Genomic DNA, 12,914 nt, shown 5'->3' on the forward strand with positions numbered 1-12,914 from the left:
GGGGAGTACAAAATGGCGCACAAACAGCGGCATTGCTGCGGGGCCTCACAGGCGGGCACGTTGTACTGTTGTGCATGTCATATTGTTGGCTGTTTCGTAAACATTTGATTAATGTATATAGTTGCTTCGCACAGGAATCTAATGAACACGCGTAAATAAATGCAGCACGTATGCAGTTGTCAAACAACTACAAATCGCATCCTATAGGCGTCACACTAGCGCAGTGATGGAACGTCGCTGAGCGATGGAACTTCTAGCGCTTCCCTGGCGTTTTCCGTGTGTATTGGATGTCCTCGGTGCGCATCAGACTTTGAGAAGCGCTCGATGACAAACACTCGCTCGAGGAAGTCACCGCGTGCGAAGGACGAAGAAAAAGACTCCGTTTCTGAAAAGGCCCGTCTCTGGAGTGGCGGTGGGGTTGAGGCAACACGTGCTCGCCGGCACAGGCCAGCAAGTTGCCTAAAGATAAACGGTAAGATCGGAGCTAGAAGTGGGCCGAATAATGAACGAAATGCCGCCGTGTGCGGCGAGTGCTCTATTGGCGACTGTTGAAATAGCAGTTGCCGCGGCCGGCAATACTCTTTTCCTTCTTTTTGATTATTTTTTTTTAAGTAATAAATCAACCACTACCACCAAACGAGTCTGAATTAAAAAAAAAAAAAGAACAGATGTGCAAATGAGTAACAAAATATAAAACTTGGGTGTCACCAAAGCTTAAGAGAGTGACTGATAGCGTTGCGAGTACCTACGGCTGCTTGGGGGACCTTTGACGGATCTTTGACGGACATTACGCCGCGCATACAGAAATCTCAAGCTTTCTTGTTTCTACCCGTAATTAACAAGTCAGTATGCATAGTAGACCGTGATGTGACACTCTCTCACTCAAGGCCCCAATCTAACCTGGTGAAACGAACGTCCATCGTCAGCATGCCTGACTCGATATCCAATATGATAATAGACAATCGTTCTACCGGTAATCTTAACAGCTATCTGAGCCGGACCGGTATTATATCCTTTAGCTTTCATCTCATTTTGTGCCCCCTTTCTGTCCATAATGAGTAGCTGCTCATGATGCTGTCGAGAAAAAGCACAAAAATTTGTCCACTCTATAGCTCGCATCATTCAATGCGAAGCTCATAATCGCAAATTTGCTAGAGGCTCTAATATGGCAGATCGAAGAACACCTTTGTTAGCAGGCGTGTCTTCTATTGGTTCTCAATGTCCTCGGTGCTAAATATCCTTATTGAAATGTCCGTCCCGTGGGGTAAAAATGAAGGTATTTACGTTGGACAGATAGCATAATTGTTCCGCGGTTAAAGAAAAAAAAAAAAAAGAGAGGGAGCCTCATAGCATTTACTATGCCAGAGCCAAAAAGAATCAGGTGCGCTTATTACATGAGCGAGGGGAAAAATGTACTTCCTGGCCTGGAAAATAGAGGACGCGTTCATTCCGCGTGTAAACGTGCTATACATTTACAAAATGATGTCTAAGTTAGTTGGTCCGTGTTAGTGTTTAGTTTTTGAAACAGCGTGAAGACGACGACCGACAGATAAACACCTCACACAGAGACAACATGGAACTATAATTCCCCTGCCGTTGAGCGTCGTCCCGCCACGGCCTGTCTTGGCTATGAAGCGCTCATGAAACTGCACCCCCAAACTATGCCATTGTACGCAGAGGCAGGTTAACACGCGGAGGAGGTGTGGCTATACTAATAAAGAAAACAAAAATATTTTCATGGTCTTGTCGTAAGTCGAGGGTACTGAGACATTCTTTTGTAAAATGATTTTTGATGCGACCACTATCACTGTTAGTTGAGTGTAATGCAGCACTTTGACGAACGTGCAATGATATCACTGCATAAACACGTGCAACATCGTGTACAAAACGACAGACTAGTGCTTCTTGGGCACTTCAATCTTCCAGACATAAATAAGCAAACCATGTGCTATTGCTCTCATTGTTCTGAAATTGCTCTTGATATTATGCTTAGTTTTGACTTGCTGCAAGTTGTCAACGAACCCAAACGTGTTCAAGAGAGAGAGAGAGAGAGAGAGAGAGAAACAACTTTATTTGCTCGAGCTAAATACGACGTCTGCTTAGACGCCGTCGATGGGAGTGGTTCCCTCTTCACGGGACCCATATGCATCCCTGGCCGCCTGGAACATTCTTTACCTCATGTTCCAATTGAATTCATAACAGTGCATTTCCAAAAACTATTTACTTAGATTTCGCAAATGCTGATGATTCAAGCATACTTAGTTATCTAATACTGGAGTATGAATCATACGAATAACTCCAATTGTTCAGGCACATATAAGATACACTTTAGGAATGCTTCAAGGTCATTTTACAACACTATCAATAACTGTATACCAACAAAAACAAAACAAACAAATAGACGTAATCCATGGATAACGCGTGATGTTATTCATGCGAAACTAGAAGTAAAACGACCAAACAAAACTAAAAAATAAAAAAACCCTCAAATGAAGCGTAAGCTTCTTACGAATGCCATCCATAAAATGCAAACAGTGATTAAGACAGCTAAAGAAAATTACTTATTAGTGACGTTTCCTATCTTAATCGAAATTCTCCTGGAAAATGCTGGAAGTAGTTGAACCCCCAAAAGCTAAAAACCACTTTCAATTCGTGAGGCCAAAATGAAAAGTTCGCCAGTTCCTTAAAAGCATATTTCCATTCGGTGTTCACAGCTGATAATGGTCGCATTCCGAAAATGGATCATATGTCAAGACTATTAGACATGTCAACGATAACTGAGGCTGGAGTTCTGAACATCTGTTACTATTAATTGATGCGGAAAAAGAAATGGCCTTGGTAATATTCCTAACAGTTTTCTTCACAGATATACCGAAGTAAAAGACACATATATATATATATATATATATATATATATATATATATATATATATATATATATATATATATATATATATATATATATATATATATATAAAGTAGGTTTACTCACGCTTCAAGATATGACTAGGTTCATTTTATTAACGCTTCGAATGGGAGCAGTCCTCATCAGAATGTTACAAGATTTTCAAGCATGTATTTATAGGGGTAGTGAAAGGGTGAGTCCCTTTTTGGATGGCGAGCACATACAGTGACAGTAGAGAATGATAAGAATAAGAAACAAAAAACAATAATAAAGAAAAAGAAACAGAACAAAAGCAAAACAATACACAAGGCTGGAAGAAAAATGCAAAAGCACGTGCTCCATCTGCGCGCGATGAACCAGGAGTTGAGTGGGTGTCGTCTAGAGTGAACCACCAATCCTTACACACACAACCGCACAACCTCACTTTCGATGAGGTCTCTGACATCTTACAAGCATTCTCGCAGTACTCGGCGGAATCCAGGTGCAGAATCCAGGTGCGCTCGGAAATGCGGATATGCCGTCTACCAGCCCAACACTGTCAAAGAGAACAAAAAAAGGCAAAGCAACACACCCACTGAAAGAAAAAACCACATGCACGTGATCTTCCTGCGCGTGATGTACCACGATTCCAGTGTCCGTTCTTTGGACGTCGTCGAGAGTGAAACACCAGTCCATGCACACACAACTGCACGCCCTCACTTTCTATGAGGTCCTCGACACCACACAGGCACTGCAGCAGTACCCGGTGAAATGCAGGTGCGTTCGGAAACGCGAAAGAGGTAAAGGTATGGTCAAAAGCATGAAGAATCGGGCGCGGAGTAAAGCTTCCTATTCATTTGTCAACTTTCAGTGCACCCATCGGAGGCGTCTCTGGGTGCGAAAGCGTGGGATGGGAATGGGAGGGAGGGAGGGAGGTGGGAAGGTGGTCCGGTCAATGTCACAATGGTTTTAGTGTGACGAAGCAGTTATGCTCAATGAATACAGCTTAACATGCTTGAGACTAACGAGAAAGACGGAGAAGTCATATTAAAAGAAGAATCGATTAAGAGTGCGAACAAAGGTTGTGTGAAGGGAATGTGTCTAAGTGTTAAAAAGAAAAGATCCTCAGTGAAGAAATTAAATACAAAAATGAAAAACTTTTGATTTTTCTCCTGCACACGACAAAGAGGAGGCATACTGCTAAATAAAAATTTCTAAACTATTGTTTAGGTAAGCAAGTTAGTTTCCGTGGGCTCTCATTTAGTCCAGAGTAAGCTGTCTTGAATTTTTGGTGGGTGCGGAAGTTAGATTCTAGTATTGTTATTTTTATATCTTACGGAATTAATGACCGGGAATGCAAAAATGCCTTGATAGGGGTAGATTGGGCAGAGGTTTGGCGTGTGCACGGCCATTATTAAATCTTATTCTGAAGCGAGACTCTGGCCGATATATTGCAGCTGACACGCTGAATGTAGCTGCCTTTGAATTCGATGGAAAATTTTCGTTGGTGCGTAGCCCACGGTAGTTAGAATGTCTCGAAGATTCCTGTTCCGTCGGTACACAATCAGCGGGGGCTCCGCAAAAGCAGATTTGCATCGTTCTCTTTATATAAGAACGTTGTAGGGGCATCTAAGAATATGGGAGACATTTGGAACAGATGCAGAATGTGTTAAAACTAGATTAGCGATATATATACAAGGTACCTTGATCAAGAGCGCACTCTGTCACCAGTCCGACATGGGTTCCGGAAAGGACTCTCAGCCGTCACCCTATTGCTCGATTTAACAGATAGTTTATCCCCGAGCATTTATAATCAAAACCAAATTGACTTAATTGCGTTACGTTTTTTAGGCGTTCGATAGAGTAACTCAAAAAAATTAATCAGCAAATTTAGAACAACTTTAGGCAATGGCTCTATTGTCACTAGATCGAAAACTACTTAACTAACCAATCTCACTATTTTATAGTTCCCCATGAAATTTCTTCCCCTGCATTGGTTATATCGAGTGCCCTAAGGTTGCGCCTTGCGCAAATTTTATTCCTCATATTCATCTACGATCTGTCCACTAACATACGAGTTAAATTTTCTGATGGTTTAGACTGATTAAACCTGGCTTGTAAGCGAGACAGAGAGAGAGTAGAACTTTTTATTTACACCAGCGGATGAACTTCATTACTAATGGTTACACGCAGTAAAGATCTATATTTACAGAAGAAGAAGAAGCTGGTCAAATGGAACAAGAATATTTGGAAGACGCCAAGAAGAAGACAGGAGAAGGGAAGAATGAGTAAATGGGAAGCAAGGGGTTTCGGAAGATGTATTCCAGGAAGAACACGGGGCGCATGTGCGGTTGCGGCCTTGCCCGGTACGGTTACCTTGGCTTTACATGGCTTAGTGAAGCTTTAGATTCAAAATGAAACTTTTCCCCAATGACTGCATTCTTTACAATGAAACTAACTCTTATAAAGGACCACCAGGACTTAAACGATGCATTTCAAGATGTGGTAATTCATGATGCGAGAAATGGCAAATGGAACTGAATATCAGAAAAAAATGTCTTCTTATATGTATACGAAAGAAACAAAGGCCCGACTTCATGTACAGCATAAATACCTAGAGTTAATCAACTCACGTGACTTAAGATGCGAATCACATATTCACAGCACTGTATCTTCTGCTTCAAAACGGTTGTTCCTCCTGGGGACTTCTTGAAGCACCACCAGAAGCGAAACCATCAGCATATAACGCATTTATAAAGACGCCACGTGGTCGACAATTCCGGAGCTCTGCACAACAGCGCCTCTCATAGCCCTGAGTTGCTTTGGAACGTTACACCTCATAAACAAAAGTACAACTGATGCTGTTTTTCTTGCCACTGGAGAATGGTTGTTGAACAAAACCTAAAGAATTCAAGCACTAAAGGAATTGCTCACCGAAAAACATGACATCATTTTTAAATTGGCTCTCTAACACGCAGACTTAACTATGCTGATTTAACAGGAAACCGGAGTGATTCGTACCACTTACTGTACTTTGACCTGGTGTTTTGAAATCTGTACCGGGAGTGTAGTCGTTTTTTTATCTCTTGTTATTTTAGCTCAAGTATATGCAATCACGGTAGCTTTGGGGTATAACAATTTGACCGCCGCCAGCCTCAGCAGTTCAAAGCCCGCAATCAGCACGTGACCTCGCCAACTGAAAACACTTCCCTACTGGAAACAGGCATGAGGACGTTGCACCGTGGGACAACCGAGGAGAGATATTATAGGGACTGTCGTGACGCTGGGGCTACGTCGACCCGGCCTTCACTTGGTAGCGTGCAGAGACTCGGGGTTGAAGTAGGATTGAATCTTCGAAGTTGGTGAAATATGTACAAGCAGGTTTAATGGCACTTTGAGAAACTTATTTACAAGATTATTTACAAGAATATTTACAAGAAAAAGAAGGGTACATCGGCAAAATGGCAAGCGTTAAGAGTTCATAGCGAGAAGCGACTGGATGAGCCGTTTACCCAGGGCCCAGAGCGACATTTCGTGCTCTGCAGCGTCCTTAAAACCCCCCTATGTCCAGCCCCTCTCCGAAGATGTTGACCAACCAAATCCAGGGCACGCCCCTCAGGTATCGGCATCCAATCGAACACTCAGGTATCGGCATCCAATCGAACACATCACTGCACTGATGGTCTGAAGCACTGACTGGTCCGGCATTCATTCGTTGGGCGTGATCACTTGTTGGCGGGAAAAGCTTGGGAACGGCGAGGAGAGGAGGTACATTTCTATTCTTCAGCAAAGAAACCACAGGCTGGTTCTGACAAGGGGTTTTACTTCTCAGAAACCCGAGTGCACGTGGCGCCGCATAGGGCTCCCAACATTGTCCCTTTTCGACAATTGCAAATCTTTCCTGCATTCCCGGGAAATCACTTAATGGCCGTATGAGTCATGCTCCTTTCTTGTCCTGCACGTCAGCGGACATGTCACTCTGTCGTCTCCTTTGGATAGGAGGCATTCATCACTGGAGGATAGCACTTCTCGACTGGAAGGGTGAACAAAAGAAAGAAAGCACTTCCTGCTATTTCCCGCAGGGGGACGTTTCTTTGTGTTTTTCCAGACGTTCTCTTGACAGGGTCAATTTGGCATTTGCAGGTTGCCCACAAAGCAAAACAGGCTTACAAAACAGGATTCCTGGAAACAGGCTCACTTAGAGCCATTGGACCATCACCACATTTCCACAATACTTTTCCATGCCCACAGGCGAACAATAGAGCGCGCAAATGCGGATGCTTGGTCGTAACAGCCTCCTCCCCCGCCAGAAGAGTCTCGGAGGGCAGCAGTCCCAGCTGCTGCATGAAGAGACGACTTAATGGCCTGCACGTGAACGCTTGAAGCTCGCTGTTGCTTGTCGCGTTGTCTTGATTGTTGTAGGCCAAATTGCTCGAGCTGTCTGAAACTCAACCACATGTCGAAGCAAGCACTCGGCTCCCGTCTGAAGAGACCAGGTTAAAAGAAAACTGCCATTGTTGTTCGAGAAAAGCCCACTCTCAAGACGTTAGGACCTACGTATTCCTAGAAAACCAAACGTGCTGCTTTACATAGTCACACATATACAAGCGCACGAAAAAAAAAAAAAACCTGATTATCAATTTGGATACATGGTGAGGAACATCTCGGACCGCTTAGAAAGAGCGGCTAAGCGCGTCCGCATTCTCATTTAACTTCCCTTTTTTGTATCTTATTTCAAAATTGTACTGCTGTAAAATCAAGCTCCACCTAAGAAGGCGACTGTTCTTCGATGTCGCAGTTTGCAGCCAAGCCAGGGGACAATGGTCCGTCTCTACGGTGAATTTGGCCCCTCCAAGATAGCACTGTAATTTTTGAATGGCCCATACAATGCAAGCGCATTCTTTCTCTGACGCGCAATAAGCCCTCTCTCTAGAACTCAGTTTTCTGCTCAAGTAGAGCACGGGGTGCTCATTACCGTCGTCATCTCTCTGGCAGAGAACAGCACCTAGCCCTCGATCACTGGCATCACACTGGACCGTGAATTCTCGGTCATAGTCTGGAGCTCGCAATACCGGACGGCTAATCAGCACAGCCTTCAGGTTTACGAAGGAGGCTTCCTTTTGTTCGTCCCAGACTACATTTGTCGGTTCTGTCTTGCGGAGAGCGTCGGTCAGAGGGCTAGCCAAAGCTGAATAGTTAGGGATGTAGTGATTGTAGTACCCAGTCAGACCCAGGAATGCTCGAATTTCCGTCTTCGTGCTCGGCCGCGGGTAGTCTGCTACCGCAGAAATCTTAATCTCGCTGGGTTTCCTGAAACCTTGACCTACATTGTGACCCAAGTAGTCCACGGTCGCCCTTGCCAGGCAACATTTCTCGGCCTTTACGGTTAGTCCAGCTTGACGCAAAAGGCTCAGTACAGCTCTTAGATGTACCATATGGTCCGCCCATGAGTCGGAAAAAACCGCAATGTCATCTAAATAAGGCACCGCGAATGTTTCACACCCATTTAAAACCCTATCCATGAGTCGGGAAAAACAAAATGGAGCATTTTTGAGCCCGAAACTCATCATTGTTGGCTGGTAGCTGCCCGTCGGAGTGACGAAAGCCGCGTATCTGCTGGCGCGTTCAGTGAGCGGTACTTGCCAGTATCCTCGAGTAAGGTCCAGCGTAGTCACATATGCCGCTCTACTGACCTGTTCTACTCTCTCCTCAATATTCGGAATAGGATACACTTGATCCCTGGTGAGAGAATTTAGCTTTCGGTAGTCTACCACAGGCCTAGGGTCTTTACCTGGAGCTTCTACTAAGATCATAGGCGAAGCATAATCGCTTTCTGAGGGTTTTATTACTCCTAATTCCAGCATGCGAGTTACTTCCATATCCAGAATTTCTCTTTGCCTTGGAGAAAATCGGTAGCACCTTGATCGCACTGGCACGTCTGAAGTCAGCTCAATATCGTGCTCAGTCAAATCAGTCCTGCCTGGCCTGTCCACGAAACAGGCCTCAAACTCTGTTATTATCTCGCCCAGATCGGACAGCTGGGATTTCTTTAGTTCTCCTCTCTGCTCCGTCTTTTTGAGAAGCTCCTGAGCGTTGCTTCCTTTTTCGCTGAGGCAAATCAAGTTGTCCTCCATCTCCTCGGGAAGGTTTAACGTTAGATTTACCATGGTTTCCCTCTGCTCATAGGGCTTCATAAGATTGCAATGATAAATGCGCACTGCTTTACGCCTATCGGGGATTTTCACTGCGTAGTTAGTGTCAGAAAGCTTTGCAACGACTTCAGCAGGTCCTTCCCACTGTACTTCGAGCTTATTCTTGGGATCATTGGCTTGCTCCATAGCTAAGTCCTCTCGGGTTCCACTTAAAAGTCTCGTGAGGTTACTAGACACTGGCGGCAAGAGGTTACTCTCAAGAACGTCCTCATTCCGCGTCTCATCAAGCTCCCTTTCAAGTTGACATATCTGAGATGCCTCGCTCTCAAAGTTTTCTGACCTGCTATCTTCCGCATTTACCACTGTTTTAACTGCCGTTTCCTCCGCTGTGGATTTTTCTGGATTTAGCAGTGTAGCTAGTTCTCGCGCCTTTGAACGTGTTAAGGCTGGCACAACTCTGTCTCCGAAAAGGATGCCCCTCTTTCGCAGTAGCATATCCGATTTGTTGGAGAACAAATACGGATAGCACTTAGGAAGCTTTCCTGAAACGGCAGCCTCGGTTGTCAACTTGCCGAAAGGGCCCTCGATGACCACGTTCGCGATCGGCAAGCACACACTCTGTTCCTCAACTACCTGTCGGATCCATGCACACTGTCCTGTATAGTCGGAAGGCGATACATACGCCGGATGGACAACATCCATCGTTGCGGCCGAATCGCGCAGTACCTTGCAAGGCTTCCCGTTGACTACTAGGTCATGCATGTAAGGTTCCAAAAGCTGCATATTTTCATCGCAGTCACTGACATACGAGAAAACAAACTTTTCTTTCCGGCAGTTGACGGCAATGTGACGCTGCTCATTACACCTAAAGCATGTGAGCGGCTTCCTAGCCCCAAGCTTGTTCTTTGTGTTCTGCGCGTTGGTCACTTCCCCACTTTTCTCACTGCCGTCCTTTCTAGGGCGTTTGCCTGAAGAAGCCTTCCTTTCTTCGTTTGCAAATCTAGCAAAGTGCCTTTTCTGACGGTTATTTACACTCAACTTGGGATTGCGGAGCCTATCCACTGCTGGGTTGCTGAATTGTCGGCGCGAAGCGTACTCCTCAATGACTTCGGCAGCTTCAGTTGCCGACTTAATGTCGCCTCGGTCCTGTAACCAATTTCTTTCTTTTTCTGGGAGGCAGCTATAAAACTGCTCCAAAAGAATTCGCTCGACTACAGCGTCCCTATCACTGTAGGAATCAGTGCTCTTTAGCCACTCGCCCAAATTAACTCTTAAATTGTACAGGAATTCAGGGTAACTCTCGTCCCTCGACTTAGTAGCGTTCCGAAAACGTTGTCTGAACGCCTCGGCGCTAAGCCTATACTTTCTCAGAAGGCAAGCTTTGACCTTCTCGTAGTTGTCCGCGTCCTCCTTGCTTAGCCGCGCGACAACCTCCGCTGCCTCGCAGGGCAGAACCGTCAATAATCTCTGAGACCACGTGTCTCGCTGGAAGGACAGTTTTTCGCAAGTTCGCTCAAAGTTAGCCAGATACAGACCGATATCCCCTGATATCACATATGGCTGCATGTACTTTGACATCTTGAAATCTGCCTCCTTGTTGAGACGAGGTACCGCTAGCTGGGGACAATCGCCCGACCTCTTGCTCAACTCTAGTTCTAATTTCCGGAGCTCAATTTCTAGCTCCAGCTTTTTTGCTTCTCTTTCAATTTCACGCTCTTTCTGCTGTCTGAGCTGTTCCTTTTTTTGACCGATGAGGTTCCATGCTTCACTGAGCTCCTCATCATCGGTTCCCAGATCAGTGATTGCCTTTATAATCAAGGGTTTTCGTGCCAAACCACTTGTATCAATTCCCAATTCCTCACACAATAGCAACAGGTCCGGTTTCTGCAGCTTTTGTAGGTCCATGATCGCTCCGAGTGTCGGCTACTTCCAAAACAACTGTGCAAACTACCAACCTAAAGGCGTTTCCACACTCTCTTTACCAGTTCTAAAATCTAACCCTGTTCTAGAACCTGGTCCACATCAGAAGAAAAGCCAAGCACTCACCCACACATGCGATCGATGTTCCGAGCTGCTCTCTTGTTGGCCGATTGTTGCGCCTGCTTGTTGCTTGAGATGCCACCTCCGATCACCAGATGTTGTGGCTTGCAGATTCTGATCCACCTCGAATCACCAGATGTTGTAGCTTGTAGATCCAGATCCCATCTCCAGTCATCAGATGTTGTGGCTTGTAGATTCAGATCCCACCTCCAGTCATCAGATGTTGTGGCTTGTAGATTCAGATCCCAACGCTGGTCACCAGTTGTTGTGGCTTGTAGATTCAGATCCCAACGCTGGTCACCAGTCGTTGTGCTTGTAGATTCAGATCCCACCGCTGCCACCAGTGTTGGGACGCTGGGGCTACGTCGACCCGGCCTTCACTTGGTAGCGTGCAGAGACTCGGGGTTGAAGTAGGATTGAATCTTCGAAGTTGGTGAAATATGTACAAGCAGGTTTAATGGCACTTTGAGAAACTTATTTACAAGATTATTTACAAGAATATTTACAAGAAAAAGAAGGGTACATCGGCAAAATGGCAAGCGTTAAGAGTTCATAGCGAGAAGCGACTGGATGAGCCGTTTACCCAGGGCCCAGAGCGACATTTCGTGCTCTGCAGCGTCCTTAAAACCCCCCTATGTCCAGCCCCTCTCCGAAGATGTTGACCAACCAAATCCAGGGCACGCCCCTCAGGTATCGGCATCCAATCGAACACATCACTGCACTGATGGTCTGAAGCACTGACTGGTCCGGCATTCATTCGTTGGGCGTGATCACTTGTTGGCGGGAAAAGCTTGGGAACGGCGAGGAGAGGAGGTACATTTCTATTCTTCAGCAAAGAAACCACGGGCTGGTTCTGACAAGGGGTATTACTTCTCAGAAACCCGAGTGCACGTGGCGCCGCATAGGGCTCCCAACATTGTCCCTTTTCGACAATTGCAAATCTTTCCTGCATTCCCGGGAAATCACTTAATGGCCGTATGAGTCATGCTCCTTTCTTGTCCTGCACGTCAGCGGACATGTCACTCTGTCGTCTCCTTTGGATAGGAGGCATTCATCACTGGAGGATAGCACTTCTCGACTGGAAGGGTGAACAAAAGAAAGAAAGCACTTCCTGCTATTTCCCGCAGGGGGACGTTTCTTTGTGTTTTTCCAGACGTTCTCTTGACAGGGTCAATTTGGCATTTGCAGGTTGTCCACAAAGCAAAACAGGCTTACAAAACAGGATTCCTGGAAACAGGCTCACTTAGAGCCATTGGACCATCACCACATTTCCACAATACTTTTCCATGCCCACAGGCGAACAATAGAGCGCGCAAATGCGGATGCTTGGTCGTAACAGGACACGCGCGCGCGCAAACACACACACACACACACACACACACACACACACACACACACACACACACACACACACACACACACACACACACACACACACACACACACACACACACACACACACACACACACACACACACACACACACACACACACACACACACACACACACACACACACACACACACACACACACACACACACACACACACACAAACACACACAACACACACACACACACACACACACACAGAGAGAGAGAGAGAGAGAGCCTTCATGGTTGAAACCGAAACCGGAAAATCATAAGAGGAGACTGCTTGGACACAAATTATTTACCGCTTTTTTGCGTAATCTTCTTGTCTGTCTATATTTTCTGACACGCTGCTCTTAATTCCAAAACCAGAAAACACAGCTAAATTAGGTGTAGTACCAAGCGTCGATCCAACACCGACCGGCGGCCGCAGCTTCCTGCGCTCTAGTGAGCCCCGCGCGCCTCAGGG

This window comes from Amblyomma maculatum, chromosome 4 (assembly GCF_055883805.1).
Source record: "Amblyomma maculatum isolate TAMU_Amacu chromosome 4, ASM5588380v1, whole genome shotgun sequence".
Classification (NCBI taxonomy): Eukaryota; Metazoa; Arthropoda; class Arachnida; order Ixodida; family Ixodidae; genus Amblyomma; species Amblyomma maculatum.